The sequence below is a fragment of the Hyperolius riggenbachi genome, chromosome 7, assembly GCF_040937935.1.
Source record: "Hyperolius riggenbachi isolate aHypRig1 chromosome 7, aHypRig1.pri, whole genome shotgun sequence".
Lineage (NCBI taxonomy): Eukaryota > Metazoa > Chordata > Amphibia > Anura > Hyperoliidae > Hyperolius > Hyperolius riggenbachi.
This window is the reverse complement of record NC_090652.1, coordinates 53,520,139-53,535,977: the sequence shown is the minus strand read 5'-3', so window position 1 is coordinate 53,535,977 and position 15,839 is coordinate 53,520,139. Positions and strand designations below refer to the sequence as shown.

The 15,839-nt window shown below is 44.7% G+C and overlaps 1 protein-coding gene across 1 annotated transcript in view; it reads right to left on the bottom strand.

The window, feature by feature from the left end:
• Positions 1–13,168, bottom strand: part of LOC137525520 (uncharacterized) — a 177,603-nt gene extending 164,435 nt beyond the window's left edge. Inside the window, exon 1 of the mRNA XM_068246642.1 lies at positions 13,125–13,168. The gene's annotated coding sequence lies outside the window, so the exon portion shown is untranslated. The remainder of the gene's footprint in view (positions 1–13,124) is intronic.
• Between the last annotated feature and the right edge of the window lie 2,671 nt (positions 13,169–15,839).

Genomic DNA, 15,839 nt, shown 5'->3' with positions numbered 1-15,839 from the left:
AGCATAGAATATGACAATAACAACAAAATCAGATGCATATCAAACATTTCAAGCTTAGCATTCTCGCTGGATGAAACAAAATCAGGAAAACTGTCATAACAGGTGTATATAATCAGATAATTTGTACCATCTTAGTAGGGGATAAACACCCCAAATCCCCTTATCCCACAATTAACACCATACTTATGGCCCGGGAGAACTACATAAAATATGCTCACAAGCATCCCACCCTTACTTCCTTGACTGTCCCTATCCAGGTTCTTCAACAAATGAACCCCAACCGAGACACCCAACAGATGGCAACAGAGCCATCTCTAAATGACTTGCTGGAACAAATTCAAATCATTCCCCAGCTTATGCAATATCAATTACCTTACCACAGAATTAACCATCTAGTATCAGAAATTTCTAATGATGCTTAATTACAAATGCCTGTATAAGGGTAGAATCTCCACATAGTACTCTGAATTATTCCCAGACCAAACAAAACCTTTGCTAAAATACATCAAAATATGGTTATATGACCTTGACATAGAAGTTTCACCCACCAAATTCTAACAGCTAATAGATTAATAAATAATACTCCCATTCCTTCTAACACTGGAAAAAAAAAATCAGAAACTTCTTATTTGGAAGTATGTAACTCTCAGAAAAATTGCCTCTTTTTCATCCAACCATTTCTATATCTGTTGGAAATGTAACAAAAATATTGGTGCACTCAAGCATAAGTGGTCAGCACAGTGGAGTAGTGGTTAGCACCCTCGCCCTGCACTGCTGGGTCCCAGGTTAGAAACCCAGCCATGGTGCTATCTGCATGGAGTTTGTTTTGTCTCCCAGTGCCTGCAAGGGTTTCCTCTGGGAACTCCGGTCTCCTCCCACATCCCAAAAACATACAGATAAGTGAATTTGCTTATCCTAAAATTGGCCCTACACTACAATTAATACACTACAGCCAGGGTGCTCAATAGGTCGATCATGATCTACCGGTAGATCGCGGCCATATGGCCGCGTCACATTAAATTTTGCCATATGGCCGCTGACCAATCGGAAGGCAGGGGAGGTCGAGAGGCGACGCCGCTGAAGAGGAGCAGCTGCAACGTCATGGCTGGGGGCGGCGCCAGGCACAATGCATCTACACATGTTCCCTGCCACACCTTCGCCTGTCGGAGCATTCCCTCAGCCGCCACTGCTAATTTGCCCTCCAGTTAGCCACGGCTGAAGAAGGGGAAACCAGGACAAGCCCCAGACAGCGCCGCCGGAGCTGGAGGGAGTTAAAGGGAAGGTCCAAGCAAAAAAAAAAAATGAGTTTCACTTACCTGGGGCTTCTACCAGCCCCATGTAGCCATCCTGTGCCCTCGTAGTCACTCACTGCTGCTCCAGTCCCCCGCTGGCAGCTTTCTGACCTCGGAGGTCAGGGCCGCATTGCATACATTTTTACGCATTCCAGCTAGTGCAGGAACAAAAATGTATGCGTTGCACCACTAACGCGTAAAAATGTATGTGTTAATGTTCCTGCACTAGCGGGAATGTGTAAAAATGTACGCAATTCGGCCCTGACCTCCGAGGTCAGAAAGCTGCCAGCGGGAGACTGGAGCAGCAGTGAGTGACTACGAGGGCACAGGATGGCTGCATGGGGCTGGTAGAAGCCCCAGGTAAGTGAAACTCATTTTTTTTTTTTGCTTGGACCTTCCCTTTAAGTGGCACCCAGGCACCTACACCTAGCTATCTATACTGAAGGCACCTATACCTAACTATACTATACCTGGCTACCTATACTGAAAGCCACTATACCTAGCTATTTATACTCAAGGCACCTATACCTAGATATCTATACTGAAGGCACCTATACCTAACTACCTTTACCTGGCTACCTATACTGAAGGCACATATACCTGGCTACCTATACTGAAATCACCTATACCTGGCTACCTACTGAAGGCACCTATACCTAGCTACCTATACTGAAGGCACCTATATCTAGCTACCTATACTGAAGGCACCTATACCTGGCTACCTATACTGAAGGCACCTATACCTAACTACCTATACCGGGCTACCTATAGTGAAGGCACCTATACCTAACTACCAATACTGAAGGCACCTATACCTAGCTACCTATACTTTAAAAGTTGGTAGATCTCCTGGACTCTGCAGATTTTAAAGTAGCTTGTGAGTCGAAAAGTCTAGGGCACCCCTGCACTACATGATACATAGATATTTGACTATGGTAGGGATTATATTGTGAGTCCCTCTGAGGGACAGTTTAGTGGCAAGACATTATACTCTGTACAATGATGTGGAAGATGTCAGTGCTATATAAAATACTAAATAATAATATGCTTTAGGAATGCCATCTCATAAGACTCTTATGGGAAGCTCTAGAAAACATACTGAAAAAATAATACTTTACAAACTTCTCCCTGACACCAGAAATGACTCATATGCTTGTTGTTGCATGTACAGTGGCCATCGACTCGCTGAGTAGCCTAACTCCAACATGTTTTCTACTCACAAATTTGATTGAAGCCTGTTAGAAAGGAAGAAGTTAACTGGACATATAACAAGGACAGGTTTAGAATGGATGAGTGAGTGGGCAGACAGGAGGAGATTGTGAGGGTAAACTGGTGGACTCGGCTGCCTGTTGGAACTGTTGCATGCTGAGGTAATTTTTTTGGTGAAGTATGATGCAATCTTTATCTGATGAATGTGTGGCTAGAGGAGGAGATGGACACCTTAACTCTTTCTACTTGGAGTTCTTTCCTAAAGGAAGTCGTTTCTGCTCAGAGTTGTTGTTTTTTTAAAGAAATGCGCTCTCTCTCTTACTCTCTCTCTCATTTTAACATGGAACATAACACCATAACATGGTATATCATATTTTAAAGAACGCATTATAACGTTTAATTTGATACCTTATTTGGACAGTTTGGCATCTTCTATTGGCTGGTAGCAGAGGAGAAAGCCAAGTTATGGTAAATTGAAAAACAGTTTCCTGGGTGTAATCCGGGCCTGCGTGAGAAAGTTTCACAATAATAGGTGGTTTTATGCCCGCCACCCGGGGTCTTACTGTCCCTACACCAGCGGTGCCTCTAGCAATTTTGTCACTCCAGTCGAGAAATCCTGTGGCTTCCCCCCCCCCGTGATTGCCCCCCAGCCCCATACCCCCCACCCCCGTGGTGAACACCACCCCCAAAACCCCTGAAAATAATCATAATGCAGCAGCGTTTCACCAGAAAATCAGAAAATACACTTATTGCGGCATGGGTTCACCAGAAAATAGTTGTAATGCAGCAGAGTGTTTCACCATAAAATATCCTTATTGCGGCATGCACTCACACACACACTATACACACACACACACACACACACACACACACACACACACACACACACCACACACACACACTATACACACACACACACACACACACACACCACACACACACACTATACACACACACACACACACACACACACCACACACACACACACACCACACACACACACACACTCACACACACACTATACACACTATACACACACACACACACACACACACACACACACACTATACACACACACACTATATACACACATACACACTATACACACTTACACACACAGTACACACTATATACACACACACTATACACACGCACAGTACACACACACTATACACATGCACGCACACTACACTATACACACACACACATACACCTACCTATGTCCTCCCCTTCACCACCATCTCTACTAATCCCTGCTTTTGCTACCTTATAGTGTGTCTGAGCCCTTATGCAGAGAAATAATGAGGAGAGAAAAGCTGAAAGAGAGGGAAGAAGATATTTGCCTCACCAGGATTGCACTTTTATTTAGCTTTCCTGTATGTCAAGAAGACACAGCCAGCCAGCACTAGGGAAAGAGGGAAACAAAGGTGAATGAAGGAGGCTGGTGCACACCAAAAGTGCTTCTGAGCGCTTTTCAAATCGACAGCGATTTGAAAAGCGCTGGGCTATTGTTACCCTATGACGGTGTTCCCACAGCAGCGTTGGGATTTTTTCAAATTTTTTGGAGCGATTATTTCAAAAATCACTTCACAAAGTCGCATTCGCAAACTGCTAGCGATTGCTATTACGATTTTGTCGTGCACTAGCCCAGAGAGAGGCGGAGTGGAGAAATTGAGAATAGCCTGAGATGGAGCAGAGAGCTTATCTGTATTGCAGTCCTACATTATACAGAGACTACTTACCTGTAATAGGATTCCTGTTCCTGCCGGTCTCTAACACAAGTCAGAAAGCAGCCCTCCTGGAGTCTAGGGACTGTCAACATTTTTCCACTTGTTTAACACCTTATCTGCACATGCAGTCATTTTAACAATGGGGAGAGACCAGACAGATGTTTTCCCACAGACCCTCCAGGCAAGCTCTGCATTGTGCTGTGTATATTTACCAGCTTGCCTGCCCTCTAATTGCACTTTTATCTGCTAGCTCAGTGTTTGACATTGCCTTACAACAACAAACCTGAATAAACCAGGCACTGGACCAGCCCTAAATCACTGAATGAAAGGCGGCCTGGGGGGGAAGTCCATGCCTGGCTGCTACACTCAGTCTCTCTACATCCATGTAGTTACCAGTAGCAGAGAGAGAGAGAGAGAGAGAGAGAGAGAGAGAGAGAGAGAGAGAGAGAGAGGAACTGAGTTAATCAGTGAAGAGTCAGGACTCAGGAGCTGATGCTGTACTCCGATGGATCCCTGACTGAGTGAGCTGGAACTGAGTGAGCAGGGACAAGTGCCTTCTCTCACTGACTCATTCATTGCTGTGGTTCTTTGAATCATTGAGCTGAAGGAACTGAATGAATCAGCTATGAGTGGAGTCAGGCGCTGCTTTTAGCTGCTGTTGTAATCTGACCCCTGGGTGAGCTGAGAGGCATTTCTTCTCTCACTACTCAGTGCAACAGCGCTCTTCCCTCCTCCTGCCGCCCTAGGCAAAAATGTATAGCTGCCTGGTGGCTGAGACGGCTGTGCCCTACACACAATGCAATCATTGGTATTTCGATTGGGCAGATTAGCAATAAAATACTGGCTACTATTTACACCTTCCCCCAGTCCATCCCATAGGAGGCCATTCATTATCTTTATAACTTTGCAGGCAATCTGCATGAAAAATAAAATTTAATCTGCAATTTTTTTTTGTTTCGTTTTTGTTTTGCAGAATGGAATCTGCAAAAACGAGTCAGCAGCTATTTTTTATAAAAAAAAACAAGAAAGAAACAGAAGTGACATTTAAATCTAAATGTCACTTCCTTATTCCGCTGATGGGGGTCATCAGGTATGGGGATGGGGGGCACTGACAGTGTGGGCATGTAGTAACACATTCCCACGAACGGTCGCATGGTGATCGGCGGTTTGCGGCGGTCGCGATGCGCTGCAAACCACCGCTGCAGGGATGTCCCGCATAGCGGGACATACGAGTGCAACGCGAAATTCGCGATGTCCTGCTATGCGGGACATACGAGTGTAAAGGGTTAAAGAGAATCTGTACTCTAAAATTCTTACAATAAAAAGCATACCATTCTATTCATTATGTTCTCCTGGGCCCCTCTGCTGTTTCTGCCACTCCCTGCTGCAATCCTGGCTTGTAATTGCCAGTTTTAGGCAGTGTTTACAAACAAAAGACATGGCTGCTAACCAGCCTGTGATAGGCTGAGAGGAGCTCTATCATGCTGGTGCGTGACGGGATAACGTACAGATAGATACACAATAATAGTACAATGTGTAGTCTAGACCGGTCAGAACTTGTGCACAAGTTTAGTGATATTGAGGTACAAAGTCATAAGCTAAATCGTAGTCAATTCGAGCAGGGCCATACACGTGTATCAGATGTCAGTCGTATTGCAAGGATCAGATAGTAACAGAGTCAGGGACAGGCCGAGTCAGTAATGTAAATCAGATGGCAGCGGTACAGAAGGACTAGACTAGAGCAAGGTCAGGAAACAAGCAAGAGGTCAGTACACAGGTAAATATATGCAATAAGATGTCACTTCAATAATATCAGGAGGATATTACGAATGAATTACAATAATAATAATCAATACGAAAATAACAAACGACTGACTAACTGGAGTACATATATATTGTGCGTCTACACAATATACAGTGGGTTGCAAAAGTATTCTGTCCCCTTGAAGTTTTCCACATTTTGTCACATTACTGCCACAAACATGCATCAATTTTATTGGAATTCCATGTGAAAGACCAATACAAAGTGGTGTACATGTGAGAACTGAAGTAGATCGAAAATCATACATCATTCCAAACATTTTTTACAAATAAATAACTGCAAAGTGGGGTGTGCGTAATTTTTCGGCCCCCTGAGTCAATACTTTGTAGAACCACCTTTTGCTGCAATTACAGCTGCCAGTCTTTTAGGGTATGTCTATACCAGCTTTGCACATCTAGAGACTGAAATCCTTGCCCATTCTTCTTTGCAAAACAGCTCCAGCTCAGTCAGATTAGATGGACAGCGTTTGTGAACAGCAGTTTTCAGATCTTGCCACAGATTCTCGATTGGATTTAGATCTGGACTTTGACTGGGCCATTCTAACACATAGATAGGTTTTGTTTTAAACCATTCCATTGTTGTCCTGGCTTTTGCAGTCTCCAAGAGGTTTTCTTCCAAGTTTGCCCTGTATTTGGCTCCACCCATCTTCCCATCAACTCTGACCAGCTTCCCTGTCCCTGCTGAAGAGATGCACCCCCCGAGCATGTTGCTGCTAGTGTTGGGCGAACACCTGGATGTTCGGGTTCGGGCCGAACAGGCCGAACATGGGCCAGATGTTCGGCATGTTCGGCCCGAACGCCGAACTCAATGGGAGTCAATGGGACCCCCGAACATGCCCATTTTGGGGGCCCTATGGGGTCGCAGGCATAAGGGGGGAGCATGCCCCGGTCGCGGGGGGGGTCGGAAATTCCCCCCACCCCCTCCGCTAGCGCTCCCCCCTCTGCCCGCTTCTCCATACAAAAAGTTTGAAACAAGTTCAATAGTACCTGGCTGGTGGCACTGGCTGGCAGTGGAGTGAGGAGGAGGAGGAGTCCGAGTAGCAGAGTGACGTTGAGGCCGGGCAGCGGGCGGTTCAGCGCTAGTACCCTTGTGGTACTTCCGCCCTTTCTCTGACCTCACGTCCTCTGCGTGATGACGCATACGAGGGTACGCGTGATGCGTACCCTCGTATGCAGAGGACGTGAGGTCAGAGAAAGGGCGGAAGTACCACAAGGGTACTAGCGCTGAACCGCCCGCTGCCCGGCCTCAACGTCACTCTGCTACTCGGACTCCTCCTCACTCCACTGCCAGCCAGTGCCACCAGCCAGGTACTATTGAACTTGTTTCAAACTTTTTGTATGGGGAAGCGGGCAGAGGGGGGAGCGCTAGCGGAGGGGGTGGGGGGAATTTCCGACCCCCCCCCGCGATCGGGGCATGCTCCCCCCTTATGCCTGCGACCCCATAGGGGGCATAGGGGGGCAGTATTCGGCCGAACAGGGCCCTGTTCGGCCGAACAGGGGCCCTGTTCGGCCATGTTCGGCCATGCATTCTGCAGTTCGGGCGAACCCCGAACAGTTTGGCCGAACACCACCAGGTGTTCGGCCGAACTCGAACATCACCCGAACAGGGTGATGTTCTGCAGAACCCGAACAGTGGCGAACACTGTTCGCCCAACACTAGTTGCTGCCACCACCATATTTGACAGTGGGGGTGGTGTGTTCAGAGTGATGTGCAGTGTTCGTTTTCTGCCGCACAAAGCGTTTTGCATTTTGGCCAAAAAGTTCCACTTTGGTCTCATCTGACCAGAGCACCTTCTTCCCCATGGTTGCTGTGTCCCACACATGGCTTGTGGCAAACTGCAAACGGGACTTCTTATGCTTTCTGTTAACAATGCCTTTCTTCTTGCCACTCTTCCATAAAGGCCAACTTCGTACAGTGCATGACTAATAGTTGCCCTATGGACAGAGTCTCCCACGTGAGCTGTAGATCTCTGCAGCTCGTCCAGAGTCACCATGGGCCTCTTGACTGAATTTCTGATCAGCGCTCTCCTTGTTCGGCCTGTGAGTTTAGGTGGATGGCCTTGTCTTGGTAAGTTTACAGTTGTGCCATACTCCTTCCATTTCTGAATGATAGCTTGAACAGTGCTCCTTGGGGTGTTCAAGGCTTTGGAAATCTTTTTGTAGCCTAAGCCTGCTTTAAATTTCTCAATAACTTGATCCCTGACCTGTCTTGTGTGTTCTTTGGACTTCACGGCGTTGTTGCTCCCAATATTCTCTTAGACAACCTCTGAGGCCCTCACAGAGCAGCTGTATTTGTACTGACATTAGATTACACACAGGTGCACTCTATTTAGTCATTAGCACTCATCAGGCAATGTCTATAGGCAACCGACTGCACCCAGATCAAAGGGGGCCGAATAATTATGCACACACAGCTTTGCAGTTATTTATTTGTAAAAATTGTTTGGAATCATGTATGATTTTCGTTCCACTTCTCATGTGTACACCACTTTGTGTTGGTCTTTCATGTGGAATTCCAATAAAATTGATTCATGTTTGTGGCAGTAATGTGACAAAATGTGGAAAACTTCAAAGGGGGCGAATACTTTTGCAACCCACTGTATTAATGTAGCTCAGAGTAGCTAGCTAGGCTAAGAACCAGCAAACTGATTAGTATCAAGGCCAACGATAGACTGAGAGCTCTGGCCTTATATACAAAATCCCAATTCCCCAGAACCACTCCCCTAGTGATGTCACCTAGTGACATCACTGATGATGTCAGTTAGACCCTCCTTCTAAACCTATAAAAGACAGCTCTGAGCTGCGCGTGTCCTGCCAGAAACAACACGCTGACCCACATCTATATTGAAACTGGGGATGCCAACTTTCTGACTCACGTCTACAGGGAAGCCGGGGATGCCTTTGATCGAAAAGGAAGAGGAAGCTACCTCCAGCTGCTCCAAACTATCAGAGCAGCCTGCAGTGCAGAGACCACACCAGGTACGTTTGTTACACTACCCCCCCTCGAGTGGTGGACTCCGAACACTCCCCACCTGGCTTACCAGGATGTTGACAATGGAATTCCTGAATTAATTCATTGACATGAACTTGCCGTACAGGCACCCAGCATCTTTCCTCAGGGCCATATCCCTTCCAATCCACCAAATACTGTAAATAACCATGAACTTTTCTTGAGTCCAGAATTCTCTCAATTTCATTTTCGGGTTCACCATCCACCTCAACAGGAGGAGGAGGAGCCGAAGGTGAAATGGTGTTGGCAGCTGGTTTCAAAAGAGAGACATGAAAAGAATTAACTCCCTTGATAGACTGGGGTAGTGTCACCCTATACACCACATCATTAATTTTCTCTTGAATGGGGTATGGACCAATAAACCTGGGACCCAACTTCACAGATGGTTGGCGTAGGGGAATATTACGGGTAGAAACCCACACAAGGTCTCGAAGGAAAATTTAAACTCATGTGAACGTCAGGCATCGGCATAGAATTTCTGGTGAGAAACGGCATTCTGCAAATTCTGCTGAACCTGAGGCCAAATCCGCTGAATGTGTGTGCTCCACTCCTCTAAACACTGGAAACGGAGAAGTAGAAGAAAGTAAACTTGGGATTCTGACCTGTCACTATCAAAAATGGTGATAATTTGTTAAATGCAAACTCTGCAAATGGTAAATACTCTATCCACGACTCTTGATAGTCAGAGACGAAACAGCGGAGATATTGCTCTAAGGACTGGTTAGTTCTCTCTGTCTGTCCATTAGTCTCTGGGTGAAAACCAGAAGAGAAGGACAGTTTAATTCCCAAAAGGTCACAGAATGCACGCCAGAAACGAGAAACAAACTCGACCCCTCTGTCTGATACCACGTTTTCAGGAATGCCATGCAATTGAAACACGTGTATAATGAAGAGTTTGGCTAATTCCTGCGCAGAGGGCAATCCAGAGAGTGGCACAAAATGTGCCATTTTACTGAAATGGTCGACTATGACCCAAATAACTGTTTTTCCTCCAGAGGAGGGCAAATCTACCCCAAAATCCATCGAGAAATGGGACCAAGGTTTCGATGGAATGGGTAGTGGCATAAGATGACCCCGGGGGGCAGCCTGGGATACCTTACTTCTGGCACAGGTAGGACAATCTGCTACAAAAGCCTTACAATCCTTGCTGATAGAAGGCCACCATACATGACGGGACAAAAGATCGACAGTTTTAACCTCTCCCGGGTGTCCGGCCAATTTTGACTCATGGAACACTTGAAGTATTTGAAGTCATAAATGCAATGGAACAAACTCAACACCAGGGGGTTTCTCAGGAGGACTATCCTGTTGAAAGGGTTGTAATGTCTCTTACAAATCTGAAAATTGTTGTGTGTGGGTGGCAGCCAACACACATTGTGTGGGCACAATACTTTTAGGAGGAACGTCCTGAGACGTTTCAGATTCAAAGGTTCTAGATAATGTGTCTGCTTTTACATAATTGGACTCAGGTTTGTATGTGATTACAAAGTTGAAATGAGAAAAGAATAGTGCTCATTGTGCCTGCTTGGGGTTAAGTGTTTTAGCCCCCTCAATATATTCCAGATTCTTGTGGTCTGTATAAACTGTGATGGGATGATTTGCTCCTTCTAACCAGTGCCTCCATTCCTCAAATGCCATTTTAACAGCCAGCAGTTCACGATTACCAATATCGTAATTATGTAACCAGTTTAATTGAATATCCGGCTCGTGTTCCAATTTCATCTTTAATGACCTTTTAATAAAATTGCTCTTGAGTCCAAGGATAAATTGATCCCTTAGCCATACTGGAGATTCGATAGTCATATGGCCTCTTTCATTTTCTTCCTTCTTAAGCAATCCGCTAAGGATTTCTTGCAGTGCATTGGCATACTGTGGGATCTTCTCATTTTCTTTTTGAACTCTATCTAAAAATCTTTTTCTCATCACATGCAGATCCGCTGGATCCCCATAAATCTCTTCCAGAGTTTCGATTATCTGATCCACTGACACTGGAGATTTCAGTTTAGCGTTAATCACTGTGCGTCTTGCATCTCCTTCCAAAGCTATCACAGCTATTTCCATATGCATTTCAATCGGCACTTGATAGGCTTTGATGGCACTCTGAATTCTATCAGTCCAGTCTCTCAACATCATATTATGACCATTAAATTTAGGAAGATATGCTGCCAGCATCCCTATTGGAGTCATTGTTAAGGCTGAAGTAGCCATTGATGGTCGTGTTTCTGCTTGTTGCGCCATTGGAGATTGATTAGAAGTGCTGGAATCTGACTCCATATTTTATTGGCACGTGAAGGTTGATCCTGCCGACTACGCCAAAAATGTAACCAGTTTAATTGATATTATTCTGTTGAGGACTACAAAGAACTATAATGGTTTGTCTGAAAACATTCAGATTTAATTAAATAGAGGAAACAATGTCTTTCTGTTAATCAAATAAAAGTAAAATTTTATTTTTATCAGTAAACAAACTAAGCAATAGAGTTGCCTATTAAAAAAAACATATACCATCTACTATACAGTTAAATGGAGCAGTACAGGAAAATGATAAGACTGCTTCATGTACAGTTGAGGAACCTCGAGCAGAGGAAATGTTAGAAGCATGGTGGATTCCCCCAAAGAGTGCTGAGTGTTCCACCCCAGAGGGTGGGCCTGTCAACTGTGGCTTCGCCTCCTGTTCCGATACTGCTTATGATTCTCCTGAGAGAATTCCAAATTTTGAACAAGAGGAGGTAAACACTGCTTTAACTGAGGAGGATTCAGTAGACATTAATGAGGAAGGGGTGGGAAATTTAGAATGTTTTGAGATAATTTGACGGGAAGTGGTTTAGTTTATACGGGAAGAGTTATTGGAAGAAACTCTCTAGACATCCTGTGGAACAACAGATTTTCCAAAGATTGATAAAAACCTGTCAAGTGCTAAAGGCCGCTGAAGAATGTCAAGGATGCTTGGGGGTGATCAAAACCTCATTTAGATCAAAGATTACTATCCAAGCCAGAACATAAACCATCATGGCATTACCCATCGGAACCCATCGACCTTTGAATGGGCTTACTGTGTTGGTGGAACCTGTCTGAAATGCTGAAGATGTAATGGTGGCTAGATCAGTGGCAGTAGTAAGACACGGTAGAGTACCGGTTCGTTTTATCAATCTCCAGCACAGGTTACCACTAGTCCTGAAACTTATCTTCTTGTGCTGGGCTGTAGAATTTAAAAGCACACATGCAAATATATTTCATTCAGATGTCTTAAGGTCAAGAAAACGAAAACTCTCTCTCTCTCACTAACACTCAGAAGGAAAGTTTATGTACTATATTTGCAGAAACAAAGGTGTACATCCAGGATAACAGGGTTCTCTTTTCTTTAAAGACTTTCTGTTTGAATATCATCAGTAAAGCTAAAGGTAATTTTTCAATTATCTCATTTTGAACTGATAAGAACGTATTTATAACCACTTCTATGCTTCTTTTTCAGCAACAAAGAACCAATAACTGAGGTAAGTATCAGCTTAACTTTTCTAGTTAATCAGTCCAGAACCACTACAAGAGAATACACACATCTGCTAGGTACATATCATTTCAGGCACAGCAGTAGAAAACAAACACCAATCATAGGGCAGAATGCCCTATAGCGGCTCCACATCTCAGTTTTGACAGGAATTTTGTACAGCAACTTTCAGTCTTATCTGGACACTATTCTTTAAATAACACATTTGCTGACTGTAGTTTTGCTTATGTTATTTCATCATCTGACTTTTTCCTATGTGCTTCTTTTCCAGATACTGACTTAAAATGTTCTCTTTCTCTCTTTGTGTGCTCTGATTTCTCCTTTTAAATGTGTATCTGAGATATCTTTTACCACATCACTCACTGGATTACTCAGTCTGTACAAGCTCTGACAGAATGCTCTCTGGTTTCCCCGGCAACAAAGTCACTTATCTTCATAGCCTCTCTCACACATCTTCTTTCTCTCTGTTATGTAGCACTTCTTGCCTCTACTCGGTCCTGTCAGCTCTCCATGTCCCCCAAAGTATATCACAGTCACCTCTGGGCAAAAATCTCTACCTCGGCCTTCCTCTCTGCTGCCCGTGGCTCTCTGACAGGAAAACCAGTCATCACTGGTTTATCTCTAACCACTCCCCCACCTGCACACAGGAGAAATTTCTAGAAAAGCTGTGTGGCTCCCTGTCGGTTGAGAGGGGCGTGTACATCTCACACCTGTATCACAGTCCTCTCTAGAGAGCAGAGTGGCTATATTAACTACTGGCCACTCACTCTATTTCCTAGCAGTCTAACACCAGCACTGCCCTTAGCAGCAGCGCTGGCTTGGCTAATATAAAGGATAAAAAAAAAACTTTTTTCTTTTTGTAGCTGGCTACATTTACGCTCTGCTGAGGTAAATTTCCTAGAAAAGAAGGCACAGGGGTGTAGGCGTTCTGGCCGGCTGGAATACTGAGAAAGAATGGCTCCCACCCCTAGTTCTGAAGCATCAACCTCAGCAATAAAACGTAAAGTAACATCTGGGTGAGTGAGGATGGGAGCAGAACAAAAAGCTGTTTTAAGATCAGAAAAAGCCTTCTGGATCCACATCTTTTTTAGTCAGATCAGTTAGAGGGGCAACCAAGGAAGATAAATTCTTATTAAATATGCAGTAGTAGTTGGCAAAACCAATGAACCGTTGAATAGCTTTAAGTCCCTTTGGAGGAGACCAATCTAGAACAGCTGACAATTTTTTCTCATCCATAGACAAACCGGTATTGGAAATGACATACCCCCGGAAGGGAACACATGTAACTTGAAACAGGCATCTCTCCAGTTTAGCAAATAAAGAATTTTCTCTTAATTTCTGCAGTACAATTCTCACATGACCCCGGTGTTCGGGCAAAGAATTGGAAATGATTAGAATGTTGTCAAGGTAAACGACAACAAATTTTCCCAACATATCTGTAACGATTGGTGTCAACACGCAGAGATAATCTGATTATTAGTGATCTGCAGAATCACCAGTAATACAGATATACACCAGATTATGGATGATCTGCAGTATCACCAATAATCCAGGTATGTCTAACCTCTGGACACCTGAGATATGAGTGTTTGATGTAACAGTAGTACTTTGAGCGAAAACCACCAGCGGAGCTGGAGGTAAGAAGAAGAAGGGATTCCACCCCAGACTGTGGGAGAATCCCTGTAGGCTAAAGGCTCCCTAGGAGAGGGGCCTATGCCTGGTTGCAGGATGCCCTGCTGCTAATATGAACAAACTCGCCTTCACTAGATGTGAGATCCTATCTCTCTACACCCTAGTGGCGGGCTAAGGAAATGCAAGTACACAGTGCTTGCCTGGGGTGTGAGATAAGTATTCACAATACCCTGGAAGTAGTATATCTCATAACATAGATTGATACAGTAACCTAGGCTAGGGTGTGAGGTCCATAGTCACAACACCCTGGAACTAGTCTAAAGCATAACATATCATTGACACAGTGTCCTAGGCTTGGGTGTGAGGTCCGTAGTCACAACACCCTGGAACTAGTCTAAAGCATAACATAGCATAAGACAGTATCCTAGGCTTGGGTGTGAGGTCCATAGTCACAACACCCTGGAACTAGTCTAAAGCATAACATAGCATTGAGACAGTATCCTAGGCTTGGGTGTGAGGTCCGTAGTCACAACACCCTGGAACTAGTCTAAAGCATAACATAGCCTAAAGACAGTAATCTGGCTCAGTGTGAATTCCCAGGTCCTTCCTGGTTCTAACACACTGTAGGATCTGACTAAGGTCTGTGTGCTAACACATTAAGTATCCGCAATGGCAGACAACGTGAGACTGAGGGACAACAGGTTATATAGTGCAGCGCTGATCAGCGCCGCCCAGTCCCTTCCAGCCAATCCGCATCCACCTTGGGATCAGCTGACCAGGGGAGTCAGCTGATCCCTCTCTGCTTCCCATAAAGCTTCTGTATTTCTGCGCGCGCGAGTGTATGCCTCAGCCTATGTGCACAGGACGGCTGTACAACATCAGACACATGTCGCCACACGTAGACCACTGGGCTAGACGCGGCAGTAGCACGCGGCAGCTATTCCGCAATCCTTCACAATATCTTTAAAAATATTGTTTACAAAATCTTGGAAGACGGCAGGTGCGTTACAGAGCACAAACGGCATAACTAAATACTCATAATGGCCGTCTTGAGTATTAAAAGCCGTCTTCCACTCATCCCCTTGTTGTATTCTGATTAAATTGTATGCTCCCCATAAATCAAGCTTGGAGAAGATCCTAGCACCTGACACCTGAGCAAATAAATCATCAATTAATGGCAGAGAATATTGGTTCTTTACCGTAATTTTGTTCAACCCTCTGTAATCTATACATGGCCGAATCCCACCATCTTTTTTTCCACGAAGAAAAAGCTGGTGCCGGCTGGCGATGTGGATGGCCTAATGAACCCCTTTTCCAGATTTTCCCGGATGCTCTTTCATAACTTACTTTTCAGGCCCTGTGAGATTATACAAATGACCTTGACGAGGCATAGTTCCTGGTAAAAGCTCAATGGGACAATCATGGGGTCTGTGAGGTGGTAATTTGTCAGCAGACTGAGTGGAAAATGCATTGGATAAATCTGTGTAGGGTTGTGGAATTAAATTCTGTTTAAGTTCAAGACTGAAAAGAGGAACACCCCTCAAACACTCATCTTGTTAGCGAAGTGACCAGTTTGTGAGTAGTTGTCCTGTGGACCAGTTTATGTGAGGGTTATGTAGTTGCAGCCAAGGTAATCCTAA